The following is an 11,185-nucleotide window of genomic DNA, read 5'->3' on the forward strand; positions in this document are numbered from 1 at the left end:
AAATCATATTATATCATATATATCTCTATATCTCTTTATATCTATATAGCTATATAGATAGATATAATGAGGACAAAACAATTTCACATTTTGCTTCTAACACGATGAAACCCATACTTATTAAATATATTGGTGTCGTGAACACTAAGCTGTGAATGCTTGTTTTATTGCCCTTCTGCTCTTATTACTGAGCAATTATTAAAGATCAGAGATAAAGAGCTATTCAAAGCTTGGGAAGGGTTTTCAGTGAATTGAGCTCTGGGTTTGCAGCCCTGGAAGTGTTTGCATGACACAGGAGCTCCGGTGTACAGGTTGGCAAGTGTTGTGCATGGTACAGAAGCTTTGCCTGCAAATCTTCAACATTGTCCTTGGCACAGGAGCCCTAGTTTGCAGAACCAGGAAAACTGTCCATAGCCTATTAGCTCTAGTGTTGGTTTCTTTAAAAAGTAACAGTTAATGTAACAGTTAAAATAACCAATTGAAAATTTCACTACAACCAGTAACAATAACTAATTACATATGTGGCAATCACTAACAAGTAACAAAATAGAGTAATTGTTAAATCTAAAATTGCAAATTATGTTGAAAATATGGGTGGTTTCTTGAAGGAAGGCTCACCTATGAAGATAAATTTTCTTGTAAGTAGCCTTTTATGTACACCAGGAATCTTCATCAGTGGTGCTCTGGATACTCAGGATTATAAACCTGAGTTCTGGACAAGCGAAGCTATTGAAAGCAAGGACACATGCTAGCACTAGTCCTTATCGAAACTCTACTTGTAACCAGGCGCCAACTTTTGGGACTTACCGGTAGTTTGTGCTTGACCTTGGATTGTCTTGTGACTCTGTCTTTGTATCATCCATATCTTAATTCCCTGCTTTCTGGTTGCACCCCTCTGGCCTAGACCATGGATTTCCTTGCAACTCTGCTTTCACATTCCTGATCCAGAACACCTGCCCTTTAGCTAAGACCTGGACTGCATGGCCCTTGCCATTGGGACCCATCTCACCTGGAACAAGACATGTAACACAGAGAAGTGTTTTTAGACAGTCACCACTGATGACCCATTTCCTTGTTTCTGATAAACAAGTGCACTTGAGGAATCTAGTGCTAGTGAGGAAGAAAAAGTTATATTTTCGTCCATCTGCCCCAAGTTCAGTCTTGATTTAATAATGGATTCAAATATAAAAACTATTCCTTGTCATTATTAAGGGCAGAGGAAACTACCAGCTGCTTCTTGAAATGTCAGCTTCCCCAATAGGCAAATTGTACGCACACACCCCAAAAAATTCTTAATTGGTGGGTTTGTCCATTGAAGCAGATGATTGTATCAATTTAGAAGCTCTTTCAAAAAAATTAATTTTAAGCTTATAGAATCAAATTCCCCCTTCTTTTACTATGATGTTTCCTAATATGTCCCAAAGTATTCACTCCTCTCTAAGGCTGTACATTTATCTCATCTGATAATGACCCACCAATCAGGATACTATATATTGTTCCTTTGCTGACATCTTCTGATCCACTATTATAAACATTCTTTAATCATGCAATATTGAATGGAAGCCTGGGGCTCTAGCTATGCAGTCTGCATCTCTAAGCACAGGAACAGGTATAAACCTGTCTGAAAATAATCTCTGCACAATATCCAGGGCATAATACCAAGATGCTTCACTACAATGGACTTGTTCCATTTCCAAACAGGATTTTGTGTATGCCAATTGATAAAACGAATGAAATTCCAGGGCTAACTCTCAGCTTGGCTATTGGCTGAGGCTTCATCTCAGAGTGACATTTGCTTGGCCACTAACTGGACATCAGCCATATAGAAACAAACAGCAGGCTTTTCATGCACAAGTAATTGCAATATGATTGTTGGCACAGCAAAAGGAAAATTTAAGGAAGATTCTGTTAAAATGGTTGTTCTGTTGCTGTAAGATCCCTGCCAGCTCTATCTCATCTTAATTTTGTTACATGAATTCTCTTTCATATTTGTTTTTTCTCCTTCAGCTAAAGTCCCAGGAAATGGTCAGAAAACACATTGTAAATTGCTTCGGCCAAAGTCCTGAATAAATTTTTGGTTGGAAGACTTCTTAAGAACTACCTGTCAGCCAATCTGAGCTGCTTTTGAGGAAGAATAAGGTTGATGAATATAGCGAATAAATACAGAGTAGAATAGCTACATTATCATTTTGAATGTAGAAATGGTTGGAATTTAACAACTTTCATGTGCTGTCTTTAAGAGGTTTTGCTGGGAAGGATGTTTCTGGACTGGGATGCCTGTTAATTGAGCAGCAACCAGTTGTTCCCTCTCTGTTGAAGAGAGCTACAGTACACCCCTTGTTGCCCTCCTCTGAACTTGTTCCAATTTGTTGGCATTCTTTGTGAAGTGCAGTGTCCAGAACTGGCCACAGTACTCAAGAAGGGACCTAACTGGCGCTAAATAGAGGGAAACTAGTACCTAACGGGATTTGGAGGCTATATTTCTGTTTGTTGTTGTTGTTTAGTCATTAAGTCTTGTCCAACTCATCATTATCCCCATGGACCAGAGCACACCAGGCCCTTCTGTCTTCCACTGCCTCCCAGAATTGGGTCAAATTCGTGTTGGTGGCTTCAATGACATTAATAAGATAGCATATATTATAATGTAGCATAAGTTTTCTTTTCTTTTGATAGCAAAACTATTTTCTGGACTTTCTGTGGAGGCAAAATGGAAGCCAATTATCCTCTGAATTCCATGAAGTTTCTCAGACCCATGGGGTCACGAAGAGTCGGACACTTCCACAAATGATGTAAATTTTGGAAACACATTGCTGTTAAGGCTGTACATTGCACAGTCACATGACTCAGTATGCAACAGATAATGCCTATAGAGATTTCTTAGTTCACAGCAATTTGCTTTCAAAAGTTATGCCTTGCATAAGTGTGCAGCAGGATTTCATCCATTGTTTGATTGAATGTATTATTTTACATAGGTGTGATCTCATGTTGATCTACGTATCTGTGGTCATTGTAAACTCCTTCAAAGGATTGCTAAAACAGAGCATTGTCCATTTTGCCCTTTGGAAGGGTAGGAGGTCAGAACAGGTAAGTCTTGAGTAATTTTCTATTTGCACTTCGCTCATGCTGCATCCTTCAATCTGTGGGATCAACCCATCTATACTTACTTTCCAGCTTGCTATTTGTATTTGACTGTAGCTATCTAGAGAAGACTCCCTGGAAAAGACCCTGATGTTGGGAAAGTGTGAAGGCAAGAGGAGAAGGGGACGACAGAGGATGATATGGCTGGACAATGTCATCGAAGCTACCAACATGAAGTTGACCAAACTCCGGGAGGCAGTGGAAGACAGGAAGGCCTGGCGTGCTCTGGTCCATGGGGTCACAAAGAGTTGGACACGACTTAACAACAACACATCTAGAGTCAGGATGAGCATGGTAAAACCCATACTTAATCAACCAGAGTTAATCCCATAATAGAATGAAAATATTTTACAGAAGAACGTTTTAGGGACACGTGGACAAGAAACAAGCTCCAGCAAATGATGGCGTTGCCCCAAACCACAATGTGTGCTGGATCCTGGCGTAGCCTGTTTGCTTCTAGCTCACTGTGCCATTCCATTTGTGACAGCTGGAATGCCAAATTACAAAGTGTTGATCCTTTGTGTATGCATGCTGTTTCCCAATATAACCTTGAGGAGTATTAAATATGCATCTTTTTGATGATTAAAAGTTCAGCCACTGGACAAGAAAGAAAAGAAATCAAAGCCTGATCCACTGCAGAGTAAATTCACTCGGTTCATCTGCATTCATTGAGATCTGTTAACAGAGAGAAGATTTATGCTATGAAAAGGAGTGTGTTGTTTAGGCATGCCAGTATTCATTTTTCCTAATGCAGTATGTGTCATGCCCGAATTGGTTTGCTCCAAAAAGTGGATAATATTGTCATTAGTCCTATGTTTGCTGGAAGATTGCTCACATAAAATACTATTTGGATTTGATTGCTGACACAAAATGCTATCTGGTGAGAAGCAGTCATTATAACCATGAAGGTTATAAGGCAGCAGTAACCTTCTGATATGTTCCATCCTGTTGTTTGCCCCTCCTGGAGGACGGAGTTGTGCATGCCAGACTGTGTAGACCCATAAACTAGCCTGCAGCCTCAGATGAGGTGGTGGTGGGGACATTCTCCTATCACTAAGGTTCAGGAAATGAATAAGGAAAAAGCTGTGTGGTCCCCAGGATTACACAAATGTAAGAGTGGGTGATACCTTTTGTTGGACCACTAAAAAATCAAACAAATTGCAAGCTTGCATTGAGAAAATGCGACTTCTTCAGGCTGAGCACAACCCCTTCATGGGTAGTGCAGAAAACTTGTAGACAAGAGTCCATAAATGGATGGCATGTGTCTGTGAAAGGTGATGTGAGTCCTCATGAGGTGCCTGTCTCCGGCATCCTTGTAGCATGGTTGAAATTTTTGCACCCTGCTCCTAAAACCAAAAGGCTGCCAATTAATCTGTGATTGCCCCCCCCCATGCGCACATACACAGTGCCTGCTTTGAAACTAAAGTTTCTTTTGGGCCACAGATGTGTGGAAAAACAACGAAAAGACATAACAGCCACTAGCATAAATCAGGGGCTATAATTTGATTTATGCACCAGGTATAAACAAGCAGCCAATTGTGCTAAATTAAACTCAGATTAATGTTTTTACCTGGTGAGCATAAGGAGATGTTCCTCAATTTGTAGTCAACTCTGGTTGAAGTGAAGAATCCAGATGGATGGTGTTGTGTTTCCACATAGTCTTTCAGGTGGCACTGTGTGTGGTCATTAAGGGTATTGACACTGAATGAAAGCCCCAGGAATTTTTCTCACTGTCCATACCGATGGGGAGAAGAATATTGCAGCTCCTTGGGCTTGCCTGTGACGACAAGACAAGCAGGAATTTATGGCATTAACCGGTTGGATCCTGAGTACTTAGAAAAGAATGCTGTGATTCTTAAAGAGTTTCATCAGTTTCTCAAAAATGAGCTGTGCTAAACTAACCTTGCTTATTTTTAACATAGAAACACAAGGTTGGTAGATCAGGTGAAGGCTGTGAATATAGTGCATTTTGATTTTAGTAAAGCTTCTCCCATGCTATTCCTGCAGACAAACTCATAAAATGCAGGCTAGATAATATTATTGTTGGGTAGAGCTGTAATTAGTTAATACGCTGTACCCAGATAGTGTTTTTCTATAGCTGCTTGTCATCCTGAGATTGATGTGAGGAACTGTCAAGAACTGTAGGGCTCTATCCTGGTTCCAATGTTGTCCCACATCTTCACAAATTATTTGGATGGAAGCATAAACTGAATAATATCAGATTTGCAGATAATGACAAAGCAGAAAGGGTAGCTAGTACCATCAGAACCAGTATAATAGTGGTTCCCAACCTTGGGTCCTCAGATGTTCTTGGACTACAACACCAGGAAATCCTAGCCAGCACAGCTAGTGATGAAGACTTCTGGGAGTTTTAGTCCAAGAACATATGGGGACCCAAGGTTGCAAACCACTACAGTGTAATATTTACAGATTACAGAACTGGGACGAAATAAACTAAATGAATTTTGATGTTAGTAAATATGAAATTCTGCATTTAGTATGAAATTCTGCATTTAGGAAGAAAAATTATATGCACAAATATATGTGTAATGCGCCTTCAGGTCTTTGCAGGCAAAAAGCTAAGCATGAGTCAACAGTGTGGTGCAACCACCATCGCCACCCCAAAAATGCAATTCTAGGCTGCATCAGAGAGTAGTGTCTAGAAAAAGAGAAGTGTCTTACCTGGTGAGACCTCCACTGGAGTACTGTGCCTACCTCTAGACTCCTACTTCCCCTCTCTTTACTGAAGATGCAGTCACTTATCCCACATCATCTGTCCAACATGGTCAGACAATAAAGGGGGCTAGCACACAGCAGACACCATTCTGGAATCCCTGCTAGTATGATGGAGGCATGGAAGTAGTCCAACAGCTGTAGGTACTCAGATCAGCCCTAACCATGCACTTTACAATACAGAAAAAAAATGTCCTCCTCACCTTCACTCCATGGGATGTGAGGGTACCCTTTGAGTAGACTTCTGCTTCTGATGTTAGTATAAAAGACTGAACACACACATTAAGGGAAATACACATTTCCTATTATTACAGTGTTTTCCCTTTTGGCACACAATTCATTTAAAGGTAAATGCCTGAGCAAGCAGACTTGCAAATTATACCTGTTGTTAATTCCCATTGACCAAACACAAAACAAAGGCATGGTAATTTGCAGCATACAGGATGAGGCAAGCTCATGCTAGGAAAACCAGCAGGCATTTTGGAGCTATTTCACCTTCCCTCCCTTCCCCCAACAGATTTCCTGCAGTGGGAAACAAGTAGAAAAACAGTGGAAAAACATGGAAGTGTTCTGTGCCAGAGAGCTTAGTGTACAGACACTCACTCTTCCTCTAGTAAAATTCTATGAATGATACAGGATTATGATATGATAAAATCCTCATCCAGATTCACCCCTTTACCTGTATTTATATCCACTGCATTTGCTAAAATATGCCAAAAGAACCTTGAATGAATTTTTCATACGAACACAATTGTGTGGCTTCAATAAATGATACCTAGAAATTGCAGAAGGCAACCTCCAAGCCAGTGATATTAATTTATGTAATTCACATAAGATGGCAGCTACTGTATTGGAGCAATCTATCCTGAATATGTCACTGAAGGGCTCCAGGAACAATGAGCTGTTGACTGCACAATATCCATTTCCAACACATTTTTGGAATGGTTTGTGGCAAAAAGCTTGCCCTTCATCCTCTGGTAAGGTTGCAAGGAGGGGTATAAAATTCCCTCTCCTGAACTGCTGAGATGAAGTCAGCATATTATCAACATATCCGCCACTGTACGTGACAAGGCTGGTGTCGGAGGGAAATCACAGGAGCCAAAAATAGGTTGGAAAATATGAGCTATACCTTTAAAGAAACAGAGTCCAACAATCTGAAGCTCACGGGATATTGTTTCCTCTCATACATAATCACTGCCTCACGGGAAACACAGCTCCCTTCAGAGTATAAACTCCCCTTGATCATCCTAGAGAATTTATAATTAGTAACCTGAAATGGCAAATTGCCTAGCTCTTGCCTCTGAACAATATTGTTAATTTCTAATCAGATCTTTCAGTCCACCCCTTTATTCTCAGAACAGTTATTTAACCAAGCACTATGAATTTGACCCAATCATTAGAAGGGAAGTTGTTTCATGAACTATATGCTCTCCCAATATTGTTATTCAAATCATTTTTATGATTTATCAGTGTATTAACTCAGAAATCATCTCCCCATTGATGTTCAGTATCTATATAAGACCTCTAGGAGAGGTCATCGGGAGTTTTAGAGCTTTGTGTCACCCATATGCAGATGACACCCACTCTATCTCTCCTTCCACGCCTCTGCAGATGATGCCATCCCATCCCTTGAGCTACGCCATGGATGCCATACTGGGTTGGATGGGTGGATGAGAGATAATAGACTGAGGCTGTACCCAGACAAGGCAGACATCCTATGGGTGGGTGCCCATATTCTCTGCGGATTGGAGGGGGTGTCTCTCTCTCTCTCCTTTGCTGCGCAGCTACTCTCTCTGCTAAGGATGAGGTTTGCATTCTGGGTGTTCTTCTCAACCCAGCACTATCAGTGGAACCCCAGGTAGTGTCTGTGGTCCATTCCCTGTTCCTCCATCTTAGGCAGGTTGCTAAGCTGCATCCGTTCCTTGACACCAGGTCCCTCATCGCATTGATCCATGCATCGGTAGTCTCGAGATTAGACTACTATAACCCTCTCTACATGGGGCTGCCTATGAGACTGCTATGGAAACTTCAACAGGTCCAGATTATGGTAGCAGGACTATTTGCTGGAGTGAAGAAATACCACCACACCTCCCCTACTCTGGCCACATTGCACTAGCTACCTGTTCATTTCTGTGTTAGCTTCAAGGTGATGATGGTGACTTACAAAGCCCTAAATGGATTGGGACCTCAATACCTGGCAGAATGCCTCCTTCCAATGAGATCTGCCCATTCTACACAATCTTCCCAGACCAGGTGGTTGAGAACACTGACCTTGAGAGAGGCCAAGAAAGAGAAGACCAAAAACTGAGCCTTTTCAGCAGTTGCCCTCCATCTTTGGAACAATCTGCCACCCGAAATTCACCTGGCCCTTTTATTGGGAAGCTTTAAACCAGTGGTTCTTAACCTTGGGTTACTCAGGTGTTTTTGAACTGCAACTCCCAGAAACCTCAGCCAGCACAGCTGGTGGTGAAGGCTTCTGGGAGTTGCAGTCCAAAAACACCTGAGTAACCCAAGGTTAAGAACCACTGCTTTAAACGATCACTGAAAGCATGATTTTTCAGGCAAGCTTTCCTGGCATATTTAACATCCTAGCACAGTTGTCATTTCAGTGTTTTATTCTATCTGTTCCACTATCTTCCCTCTAATTTATCCTAATTGTTTTTAGTTTTTACTTATGTTGCTAATCTGTACTTATTTGATGTTTAATTTTGATTTTGAATGTTATTATATTCATTGTTTCATATTACAGTACTGTTTAGCTGTTTTTAGTTGTAAACTGTCCAGAGTGGCCTTGGCAGCCAGAAGGGCAGTATAAAAGTCAAATAAATAATAAATAAATAATAAACCAATCCCACTAAACCCAGTAAAGCTTATATCTGGCTTGACCTTGCACAGGACTACATTCTTAATCTCTGATCTCCTCATAGTCAAATTAGAATGGGAGACCTTTTAAACAAGGCATTCTGCTTTCCAATAAAGTATCAAACTTATTAGTTACATTTCAATACACACCTACAAAGCACGTTTCAAAAATACAGCATTTATACAGTAAAATAAGAATGCTCTAAAAACTCTCTTGTAAACCAACATAATAAAATATATATTCAAATCTTCAAAAAAAAGAAGAGCCCTTCCAATTTATAAAGGTGGGATATTGTGCTTCTGCATCCATGATTTTTTCTTCTTTTCTACAGTTTAGATATTTTTAATTGCAATCGTGTTTTTCCATTGGATTTGGATTTTTTTTAAAAAAAAAACTATTTTTGCTTGCTGTTTTGAGAGTAAAAGACAGGCTGAATGTAGCATTCACAAAGAACACCGAGCAAGGGTAAATCCCAGAAACTGACATCTTTTTACATCTGTTGACCACTTTTCATCCAAACACAAAGCAATTGTCATGGCTGTTTTTCAACAAGTGTGAATGGCAGCAGTGCAAGAGGCTATCTTGATGGCTGCCATTCGTGTTGCCAACATTCAGGTGGCGCTTTGCTATGAAGAGCTTGGCATCCCTTGTTTCCTGCTTGCAACGTGGGCACAATATCGTACAGCAGTATCAGGCCATTTCCTGGCATTTTGAATTGTGGATACAGAAACACAACAACCCAGAGGTTTTATGAAGAATTAAGTTTCCTTGCTTTCCAAAAAGGAAAGTATACATACATTTCACACTAGTGCCAACAGAAACTTCCCTCATGTATAATTGCCCAGTTCTAGAGGATCCCTCAATATGAGCATAGTTGTTGGGAGAGGACAAAAGCAAGAACAGCTTGGATGTGGCTATATGTGCCAAGATATTTTGAAGGGCTGTTTTTGACTTAATAAAATTTTGAAGCAAAGGCATGAGTAAGTGCAACACAGGCAGTGGAGAAACATACGCACTCTTTACCATCTCAGGTAATTGTCATGCCTGCTCTGAAAAATGCAGACTAGAAAGCTGTCTTCCAGTTTCCAAACCCTCGCCCTAGAAACATGTTGCTGCATGTTTTTTTGAAAGATGTCCCCTTGTCCTTTGAAATAAAGGGGGGGGGGGACTGGGAGTTAGCAAAGACTGTCACTGGAAACCATGATCCAAATGATCTATACTATGGGAAAGACAGTGAAGAAAGACAGGGACAAAAATTAACTCATTTGAAATGTGGTATTAGAGATGAACCTTACAATGCTACAGCCAGAAAGGCAAATAAACTGATGCTTAATTAAGCCAAGTCTGAACTCTCACTAAAACAAAAAAAAATGAGTAAGGGCATGGTTGCATTATGAAAATGGATCATGGGTTTTGAAATCAGTTTTGGTCAAATGGTACTCATAGTACCTTTTGCCAATGCTGGATGCTGGTTCCCTCACTCTCCTCTGTGGGTGGCATCTTCATGCATAGGTTTTCATGTGAGGACAGGATGTTGTTGTCACTTAAAAAAATTACTGAAAGAAGAGTCTCTATCTGCCTTCCATGGGTTACAGCCAGCTCTGGCAAGAGGGAAGATAAGAGAAATTGACCAGAAACATTGACAAAGCCCAGCAGTTTCTAGGCTTGGAAAGAGAAGAACCTTTGCTTTTGGAAAGAGAGAAACTCCCCCTTTTGTTTGCTGCTTTTTAAAATTTCTTTCAAAGTGGCATATCGCTATGTCAGTATTACAGATGGGGGGGAATAGGGAACAGACTGACCTGCAACTCATGGTCCTGACATCTATTCCTGCACATACTCCACAGACACAATTTACTCCAACAGAAGTTTTCACATATGCTGAAATTATTCAAAAGGAATCAAGTTCAGATTCAGGTTAAAATAAACAAGTCCCTGGCACCCATTTATTTTGCCTTGCATACAAGCAAACGAAAAATACTTCCTGGGGGGAAAAGTGCACTGAGCTATATGTTGTGTAAATGGATATTTTAAAATTGATTCCAAACCTGGTTTATTTCAATGTGTGACTATGGCCTAATTTGAAGCTCTCCCAGCATGCACATATTATGAGAATAAGAACTGAACAGAAAAGGTAGCATTGCTGGGGAATATGGTGCTGGGACAGTAGAAAAGAGGAAGAGCTAACATGAGATGGGTTGACTCAAGGAATCTACATGTGTTAGTTTTCAAGACCTGAGAAGAATGTAATGGAAAAGACAATATTGCTAGAAAGGAAGGTGGGAGTACATTTTATCATCTGTCTGAAAAGCCTATACCATGCATGCTTAGTCTATAATAAAGTCATTTTTTTCCAGTTGAAAGGCCTCTTTCAAGAATCAATATTTAAGCCCCTGCAGCCTGAATTCCTTCTAAATTTTAAAAAATGGGTCTTGCCAACCATTCTCTTTCAAG

The 11,185-nt window shown here is 40.4% G+C and overlaps 1 long non-coding RNA gene across 1 annotated transcript; it reads left to right on the top strand.

Moving 5' to 3' along the window:
• The first annotated feature begins 2,915 nt into the window (after positions 1 to 2,915).
• LOC144586340 (uncharacterized) lies at positions 2,916 to 10,354 on the top strand. The gene is made up of 2 exons (XR_013541120.1): positions 2,916 to 3,084; positions 3,196 to 10,354. It is a non-coding gene; the product is annotated as an uncharacterized LOC144586340 (long non-coding RNA).
• Positions 10,355 to 11,185: the final 831 nt, after the last annotated feature.

The sequence above is a fragment of the Pogona vitticeps genome, chromosome 2 (genome assembly GCF_051106095.1).
Source record: "Pogona vitticeps strain Pit_001003342236 chromosome 2, PviZW2.1, whole genome shotgun sequence".
NCBI lineage: Eukaryota > Metazoa > Chordata > Lepidosauria > Squamata > Agamidae > Pogona > Pogona vitticeps.